The 10,000-nt window shown below is 40.6% G+C and overlaps 1 protein-coding gene across 1 annotated transcript in view; it reads right to left on the bottom strand.

Annotated features, from left to right (window-relative positions):
- Positions 1–10,000, bottom strand: part of LOC121965516 (semaphorin-6D-like) — a 218,225-nt gene that overhangs the window by 181,491 nt on the left and 26,734 nt on the right. The window contains exon 2 of the mRNA XM_088090593.1: positions 7,085–7,215. The gene's annotated coding sequence lies outside the window, so the exon portion shown is untranslated. The remainder of the gene's footprint in view (positions 1–7,084; positions 7,216–10,000) is intronic.

Raw genomic sequence — 10,000 nt, 5'->3', positions numbered from 1 at the left:
CGGGGAGGAGGTCGAATCAGATTTAATCCAAAGACAGACGAACGCCAACCCCCCCGCTCCCTCACCAACTGCTCAAGGACGGACGGACACACACACACACACACACACACACACACACACACACAGGAGGAGATTAACCCCTTCAGCCCTTTAAAGTCTCAGAATCGAGGCCACGTCCACGGTAACTGTTAGTTTGATGGAAGCTTCTGAGGCCTGAAAAAACCTTCAACCTGCAGACACGACGTGACAAACAGTCACATGACGACCGGCTGCTGTCACTGAACACGAGGAAAAACGCTTCAGTCTGCAGTTTTTTTCTGCAGCTACGTCTGAAAACAAAAAATCAATGCTGCTGTGTCGATATCCGTAACGAGTTTACAAAAATGAAACTGTGAAAACTTTTGATTCATAACTAAAAATGTGTCAACATTAAACATGCATCAATAGTATCTTGGCCAAAGATATCAATACATTATTTGCATTTTTTGGTCTTTTATTTGAGCAGGTTCAGACAGGAAGTGAAGGAGGGAAACTGAATGCTGCAGAATTACACTGAAAACTTTAGGAAATGATGAAATTACGTGGATTAAAAGCAGATATCTGTCGTAGCTATGGAGAATTTTAACCTTCTTGACCTTTATTTATCTATTGACTTTTTATTTACACATTTTAGTCTGTTTCACAGTTTTACTACTCGATATATTATTTTATTATTTTCAACATATTTATATATTATTGAACTTTGTGCTGTTATACTTTCGTTTTCCTCTTTTTTACAGTTTAAGTATTTTACTTATTTTTCTTTTATTATTTCAATTTAATTTACTTGTTTATTTATTTTTATTTGTTTGTTATTTATTCATTTATTTATTGTTATTTATTTATTCATTTTTTTTTTTTTAAATTTATTTTTATTTTATTGATTTGTTCTGCGTATAGCTTTTATTCTGCCTCTGGTCAGTTTCCTGACTTCCTCAGTTCCTGGTTTAAATGAGCACTGTTTTTGTTTGTTTCGTGTTTATATATTATATTATGTATTCATATCTAATATTTATATTATTCTTTAAACTGTTTGTTTTTATGGGCAGTGCTTTGCAGATAAAGTCTGATTGTTCGGGTGACTGAACTTTAATATCGGTATCTACTGCAGAAAAAAACGCACTGTCGCATTTTCGAGCGTTGTTAGCGACTCGCTGCTGAAGTATCGTTCTGGTGACGTCAGCGATTCGCCCTGGAGGCGTTTTTTTGTGCATTTCCACCTTCACTTTCACATTATCAAGCTCTCTGTGATCGTAACGAGATCACCAAAAACACGTTTCAATGAGGAGCTCTGACACAAACCGCGTGTCATCTCCGGAGAAACGCTGCAGGGGTCAGAGGTCACTGTGACTTTGGGGTCATGAATCGAGCATTGTTGTGTTTTTGGCGGCTGCAGCATTTCAGGTAGTTTCCATTAACCCTCAAATTGAAGCTTCTAAATTTCTAAAAAAAAATCCCGTTTATTGCCAAAAAGCTTTTACGCTCACAAAGTTTTATTTCAGGCGATTCTAAAAAGCCGTATTTCACAAACCTGCAATGAAAACACTTTTTTGGCTTTTATAGCTCGTACGATCTGTAGCGGGTGGCGGTGAGACTTTCTGGATGCAAACCGCCATTAAAGCCAAAGAAGAAGAAAACAACAACAAAGTCACGTGATGTTCTCCAAAACATGACTCTGAGGATCTGACATAACGTCAGATCGTCTTCATCGAGCGGCTGCAACAGAAATAAAGCCGCCGATGTTTGGGACATCCATCGCCATGGTTACTGGGACGTTAACGCCAGAGGAAAGTTGCGTGACGTCACTCGATGGAAAAGCAGCCGTCTCGCAATCGTGTTTAATCAAAATTTCAAAATTGAACTTTTGCACGGATCTGTAACAGAAACCCACCTTCTGTTTCAGCAGCGAGGCGTCTCTGGACCTCAGCAGGACACGGATCACATAATCCCGCCTGCCCTTAATCCTTGACCTGAGGGGGGGGGCAGACGCCACCGACGGCACCCAGTTATCCGTCAAACGTTCGGGGAGCAGCGTCACGCCGAAATAACAGACTCCACCACAGAAGGCCTCAGATCAGGACCCTCTGAGTCGACCTGCGGCTCTTTTCATCATCAACATCTAAAGTCAGAGAAAGCGAGCGTCTCAGACTGTGATGTTTTTTCTCACAGCCTCATTCAGTCAGCACACATCCGAAACACGGATTTCAGGCCTCCGCCTGCTCAGAGTTCAGCCTCTCATCTGTCTGCGGCACACTGATGTCCCACTGTTTGTTTTATCCGCACACAAAGTGTTGGAAATACTTCCGAACAATAAACCGAACAGCTCTCTTCGCTGGATTAGAGGAGCGCTGCGACAGATGATTCAGTTTCGTTTTTACAGCTGACCCTCTTGGCTCCGGCGCCGTCGACGGATAAAAAAAAAAAAACGCCTCTTGCCAAACTTGAGTTTTAATGACAGCTTTAAATCTCACTTTTCAGCCTGCCAAATAAAAACACTCCTCTGCAACCAAAACACCAAATGCTGCTCCCCGTTCCGCTTTCTTCTTCTTGGATCCGCGTGCTCCTCCTGTCCTCAAACCCGAGCCAAGCGGCACCTTCCTCTGACGGGCCAAGAGTCACCAAACACCCCAAAAATCACTCAGCCGATCTGTTTCACACCAACTCCCACGACGCTCCGTCACTTTCACGAATATTCACTTTGAATGTTTTAAAGTCCAACATGGGAGAAGAAACGCAGCAGAACGAGATCAGCGATTCAGATTAATACATTTAACGAGACAACAGTCGGAGCCAAAAACGACTTTGATTCAGTAAAAACGAAGAGTTTACTTCCACGACCAGTCTTTTTCCTGCAGGCACCTTTTGATAAGTTTTTGGCTCGAAGCAGATTAAAAAAGTAGACAAACTTTTGATTTCCAGCCTTTTACTGAAGGAAAAGACTCAAACTTCCTGCAGACAATCACAGAAAACGACTCGTGATTTTCAGAAACGCAGGAAACTGCCGAAACGCGTCTGAACGGTCCGATCATATCCAACATCTGACCGTCGTGTTTTTATCTCCGGCAGGCGAAGAGACGATCAGCAGCTGCTGTCAGCGGTCAAACTCATGAGTACACTGACACAGTATTTATACTGCTTGAATAGTAATTTTCTCACACTTCTAATAAAATATTCTAATATTTTAAAATCTGAATTATGTTTTTTTGTTTTTTTTCTAGCTGTGGGCCGTAATTATCAAAATTAAAATAGCAACAAATGCTTCTATCATTTTAGTTCCATTTTTTGGCTGCGATGTGGAAAAGTCTTATCATGATACTTTTTTTCATATCAGTGGATATCGATATTTATCAGGATATCCATCAAATCAGTATTTCTGTCGAGCTTAAAGGTTCCTTTGACTCCTCAGTGAGATATGAAGATATCATCAGGTTCATTTATGTTTAAATATGTATTTTCTGTCAGACATTGAACATGACAAATATACTGTAGAACAGCATCACCAGCTGGAGGACCTATTCTACTAAAACTCACAGAGGTCCAGGTACTAAAATTTTAACAATAATCTCATCAAAATGAGGTCAAAGATTTGTTACTGAGACGCCGCTCAGAGAGACGACGAGGACTCACAGTTCAGACGGAGGTCACTAATAAATATCTTCGGCAGCGACGCTGCAGTTTGGGGATAAAAGTTAGAAAACAGCTCTGAAATTATGATTTCCAAACGCAGAGCGGCAGCTCCTAAAATCTGCATCTAAATGAGAAACTGATTCATTCACTTTTAATTTCATCTCACTTTCTTCATCAGCTGATTCGCTCGGAGCGTGACGGAGATGATATTCTGGTTTTGTTTTAGCTGTGAAATTGTGAATATAAAACACGCCTGAAACATGTCAATTAAAAAAACAACAAAATGTTTTTTCCTCTGTCTGGTTTGACCTGTCACAGTCAATGTAGCTGCTGATCACTGACATATCCCAGACTGTCAGCAGCTACACTCACACACTGACATATCCCAGACTGTCAGCAGCTACACTCACACGCTGACATATCCCAGACTGTCAGCAGCTACACTCACACACTGACATATCCCAGACTGTCAGCAGCTACACTCACACACTGACATATCCCAGACTGTCAGCAGCTACACTCACACACTGACATATCCCAGACTGTCAGCAGCTACACTCACACACTGAGCATGGAGTGTATTAAAAATGATTCTTTTTTTTCATCTAAAAACATAGTGGTATCATGACAAAAACCTGGCATTTAAAGGGTTAAAATCCTGTAAATTAATGAATATTTGATATTTATGATTAAGGCTGATGCTGGTTGAAAAAATCAACTTAATTAAAGTAGAAAATCATATTAATGTGTAAAGTTTTTTAAGCTTGATTCTGCATTTTGTGTGCAGAGTGATCAGAGTGTGTGTGATATTAAAATGGGGCCTAAAGGGTTAAAGTAAACGCCGCCGTCCCACTGAACGTCTCAGTGATCCATTCAAACTGAAAAACTTTATATGTAAAACAAAAGAAATGATGGAAATCTGGTCCTGAAGTGCCTGTTCAGGCTGGACGCTGATGCGATTCTCAACAATAACGTTATTTATGAAGCTGCCGTCCAATCAGATCTCTCCGTCTGACCTCCGAAACCTGACTCAACCGCTCCGGAAACAAAAGAAAAGATTTAAGACGTGATATTGAATCTGCTCTGCTGTCACTCCAATAAACACAAACACACACACACACACACACATACACACACACACACACACACACACACCGAGCGAGCCGACAAAGAGGACGCACCACAGAAGAAGACAATGAAAGTGTGAAGAGGATATCAGAGGCGCTCTCAGCGGGCGTCTGACGAGCTGATATAAAAATAGGAGGCAGGTTGCCGTCAGGACGCGGCGGCGCTCGCTCCTGTCAGACTCGATGCCGCGTCTGCCGGGAGACGAAAGGAGCCGACGCGCCGTTTCATTATCGGTACAGACACGACCGGAGCGCCACTTCCTGTCCGCCACGAGACGAATCAGGCGAGCCGGACCGTGAGCACGCGGAGAGAGAAGCTGAATCACGTTTACCAGCTGTTCGCCCAAACGTCACCTTTAACCCCTTTAGATCCACGTCCACTCAAACGGACGTTACTTTTGATGACTGAACCTAAACAGCAGAAATTTTTGTATATTAAAATTATTAAATTAAATCAGAATCTCTGCGTCATCCTGATTTTATGCATTTTATACACGCTGTTTTTATTTTTTATTTTATTAATAATGTCAGTGGGTTAAATTCCATTTACTTTATTTTCCATGTGATGTTATGTATTATCCTTATTTTATTTATGTCCAGATTTATTTTAAAGGTTTAAAACTCAAACTGGTCCTCACAAAGACATAAAACAGGAGCGCACACACACACACACACACACACACACACACACACACACACCTATTATCTGCCAACAGGAAGCAGAAGCACCTGATGATGTATCACACACAACCTGTTATGCTAATGAGCTCGTTAAATGACTTAATTAATGTGCTGATTAGCGTCGTTCCCATGGCAACAGAACTCTCTCATCCCTGCCGATCAAACCCACCAAAAACACATCGAAGCATTTCACTCTTTTTCCATTTTTCCTCATTAATATGCTGATTTATGCAGCGACACGCTCGACACCCGATGACATCACGAGTCTGAAGCGTCGAGTCGCCTCGAGACGCTTCATCTGACGTTTTATCACCGAATCTGATCTTTAACTGTCGACTTCTGCCGCTTAATGTTCATTATTCCGTGTTTTTATTTTTTAGCTCTTTAAATTTCTGTTATTGTTTGTTGTTTTGTTTGGTTTTATTGACATTTTAACGTTTGTTTGTTTGTTTGTTGATTGTTTGATTGTTTTTAATGTCTGAAGATGACGCTCTCCCTCCGTTCTTTTCTTAAATAAGCTTTGACTGAGGCGTCGCTCTGTCAGCATTCAGATTCAAAAAACACCAAACTTTAAAGTTAAAACTCGAGTTTTGACTTTATGACACTTCATCGAATTTTGTAAACAAAATTCTGACTCTCTCTTTGCTGCTGATGATACTGCAACATCAGCTCTGTGTGTGTGTGTGTGTGTGTGTGTGTGTGCATGCGTGTGTGTGCATGTGTTCGTGTGTGTGTGTGCGTGTGCGTGTGTTTGCGTGTGTGTGTGTGTGTGCATGTGCGTGTGTGTGTGTGTGTGTAGCAGGGGCTCTTATCTCTTATCCAGAATGATCAAATCTGTGTGTGTTTTCAAGTTCAATCAGGTCTTTAACCTCTATGTTTCCTGTGGGATCCCTGCGTGGCCCCAAGGCAAATTGGGAAAACTCCAAAACACACACACACACACACACACACGCATACTTGAACGAAGCCAAAAACACACACACACAACCCCTGAGGCACACACACTGTACACAACCTCCAGTGTTCATTAATTCCTCACTGCAATTCATCATGTCGCGCGCACACACACACACGCACACACACACACACACAGACTTAAGTCTTTAAAGGGAACAGACTATTTCCTGGACTGAACTTTTATTACATCAGTGACAAAAAGAAAGAAAATAAATATGTGTTGATGACTGCGACCGGATTTTTGGGTCATTTTGTTCTTTAACGACAGAAAAACGTTGATTTCCTGCCCCGACTCTTTCACATTAAATCTAATCTTCATCACTCTGCGTTTCCGTTTCGTGTCCCACAGTTCGCGGGTTGCTGACCGTTTTCTGTCGAGTCGTCTCAAGTCTTTTTCACTCATTTTCAGGTAATTTTCTATTTTTTTTAATTTTTACTAATTTCTTGCTTATTCTGGGATCATTGCCTTCTCTCCAGGTTTTTGACAGAAATTGTGCCAATTTGCTCAGGCTACAAAGAGTTAATTTGAACCTTAAAATAATCTCAGAAAAGTGCACTCTGTGCATCGTGAAAACAACAGAAGAAGAAGAAATGATGTGTGGAAACATAAAGACGCAGTTTTCAATCAAAAAGCCATAAAAACGACTCCTTACCTTGAATCCAGGACCGTCCAATCACTGCTCGGCTTCACAGGAGAGCCAATCAGTGCGGGAGAAAAGTCCAAACCCAGAGAGAGAAGGAGACGTCCAGACTGCGAGTGTTATTAACTCCTCTGTTAATAAATCTGAAAAGAAGAGAAAAGATGTTGTCAGGTGAGGACGCGGCGGCTCTGCTTTCATCTTTATCCAGATGCATTGTGGGACGGGTGCAAGTTTCCCTGAGAACTGGGACACGGAGCAATCCGACCCCGGTGGACTGGAAGATCAGGTTCATGTCTGAGTCTCAACACAGACGAAAAAGGACGAGTGGACTGATCCGAGAAAACGTCCGACACTGACAAAACAAACCTGCTAATGTCTGAAATCAGATCTGAACTCTGGTGACCTCATCGTTCCAAAATCATCGACAGTTTCGGAAACATTAATGTTCGGACACCTACATTGTGGGGACCCAGACCGTTTTCTACACATTGCGGGGACAGTGAAGGCGGTTAAAGATTATTTCTTCAATTTCAAATCTAAATCTCTCATTAATTTTCTGTTGGCTGCTGCAGGACAGAAATAATGCAGCGTAGAGGCTTTGATTTGCAGTTTCAGTTAGTTGAGTTATACACCTGCATTGTGGGGACACAAACCTGTTTCTACACCACATTGTGGGGACTCGCCTCCCAGTTACAACAAATAAGGCTTTTTTTTTTTTTTTAATTTAGGGTCAAGTTATTTGCAGGCAGCATTTGACTACTTTAGAGTTTTGTAAAAATAAATTATTAAGTAAATAAAAAGGTATTTTTTATCTTGTGCACCAAATTTCTCCTCATTTGGGCATAATTTTATAAAAGTATTGTACTGACTAATAAACCTGATGACAGGAGATGGAAGAAAAACACAAAGTCTGCACACTAGATAATGCTCCCATGATTATTTACTATAATTACCACTGAGGTGACGACGTGCTGTTCATTAGACAAGTGAACAATGAAGACACACGCCTTCAAATACTTGTACAGCAGGTCAGCTGACAGGTCACCACACAGCTGTGGATAAGGCATGTGATGAAGAAAAAGACAGATGTGAATATACACATAAACAGATAAAAATTAATATGTAATCTGGTATTTTTTTTCGTCTTATATGATCTTTAGTCCAGCACTCTGGAAGTGCGCTTTTGTGAACTTTTTGTAAACCTGAAGACAGACTGTTTGGTCCTTTTTAAAACCTGCTCCACGTTCCTACAAAACCTCCGGATCTGATTTTTTTAACTTCTGCTCTCTAAGCACCAACGCACCCCTGAACTGAACCGTCCATCTGACTTCAAAACTTTCTTACAATAAAAAAAACTTCAATAAAAGAGACAAAACCAGCCCCTCTGTCCTCTGGATGAAGCTGCGACTTTCTCTACAGAAAGTCGTGAATATTTCTGACAGTAGTTGTGTTTCCTCGCCGCCTGCCCGTCAGAAGTTCCCCCTGCCTCAGAAGATTTCGGCGTGAAATGTTCCGATGGCTGCGAGATGACGGCGTTGATGGATTTTATGTATTCCTGCTGCACGATCTCAGAGCCTCTGAAGCACTTTGAAGTCCAGAAAACATGCAGAGGAGCAGAAAATCCATCCAGCCGAGTGAGGAATCAAACAACGGCGTCGCTCAGGATTCAGGCCCCGAGCTCAAACTGTTTGGACACTTTGGACAACTTGGAGCGAAGAAGTCGAGCAGTTTTTTAGTGTTTGGGCCTCATTCAGCTCTCTGAGTAAACCAACGAGCTGCAATTTGAGGTTTATTGCTGGTGAAATGTTGTAAAAATGATGTAAATGAGCAGCTGATGAGCTCAGAGAGACAGAACTGAAATCATCCGACTGAGGGACAAAAACACAAACTGCGGAGGTCGGACTGACTCAGATTTTCTTCATCATTTCTAATATATTTCACCACTTTCACACGGCTTGCATTATATTTCACACTCTCTTTTTTTGCCACAAACCAGACGTTTGTTTTCTGGCTCTCGGCTCTAATTAGCAGCTTAATTGGAAAATGAAGACTTTACTGTTTGTTTCCCTGCAGAACGCCGCAGAACGCAGCGGTCTGAACCGCCGAGCCAGACGGAGTCGAGTCTGAGAAAACGTATTATTTCCTGCATCTCCGTCAGCCTGCGAGAGATTCATGGAGCTGACGGCGCACTCAAACCCAGTGATGATTCATCGAAACAACTTGCAAGCAAAGAAACACTAATTTCCTCTTTGGGATTAACTAAGAAAAAAAAGAAAAGCTGTGCAGATTTAAGAGGCAGCGATTTCCTTCAAAAACATGGGCAGAAGTCAATGAGCAGCTTAAGAAGAAATTACTCAGAAATGAACAAGAAATAAGTTTAAAAAGCAAAGAAAATTCCCTGGAAAAACACAAAACAAACATACAAACAAAAAACACATGAAAGTTAAAAAAAACAATTTAAAAAACAAACAAAAAGCAAGGGAATTTCCTGAAAAAAGTTCTGAAAAATTATAATAATTCTGGAAAATAATTTTAAATATTTAATTGGGATAATTCTAAATAAATTTAAAACTAGACAGCTTGCATGTAAACACCATAATTTATTGAATAAAAAAATTAAATTCTTGCAATTTGCAGGACATTTGTATGGAAGCCCTACAAGGACAATCTTTATATACATTTTATTTTCTCTGTTTTCTTGCGATAACGACATATTTATGCCAATATCTTGAGTTTATAACGCTCGTTTTCTCGTGATAACGACTTATTTTTCTTGTTATCTCAGGAAAATGAAGCCTGTTTTGAAAAGATAATGACATAATTTTCTGGTGATTAAAAAAACAAATGACTAAGAATAAATAAATAAACAATAAAAAAAATTTAAATGACAGCAGAAAAGTGCTTCAAAAAATACATATAATTCTGTAA

Source organism: Plectropomus leopardus, chromosome 17 (assembly GCF_026936395.1).
Source record: "Plectropomus leopardus strain MGB_pleo_1.0 chromosome 17, ASM2693639v1, whole genome shotgun sequence".
In the NCBI taxonomy this organism is placed as follows: Eukaryota; Metazoa; Chordata; class Actinopteri; order Perciformes; family Serranidae; genus Plectropomus; species Plectropomus leopardus.
Note: the sequence above shows the minus strand (reverse complement) of the source record. Positions and strands in the feature narration are given on the sequence as shown.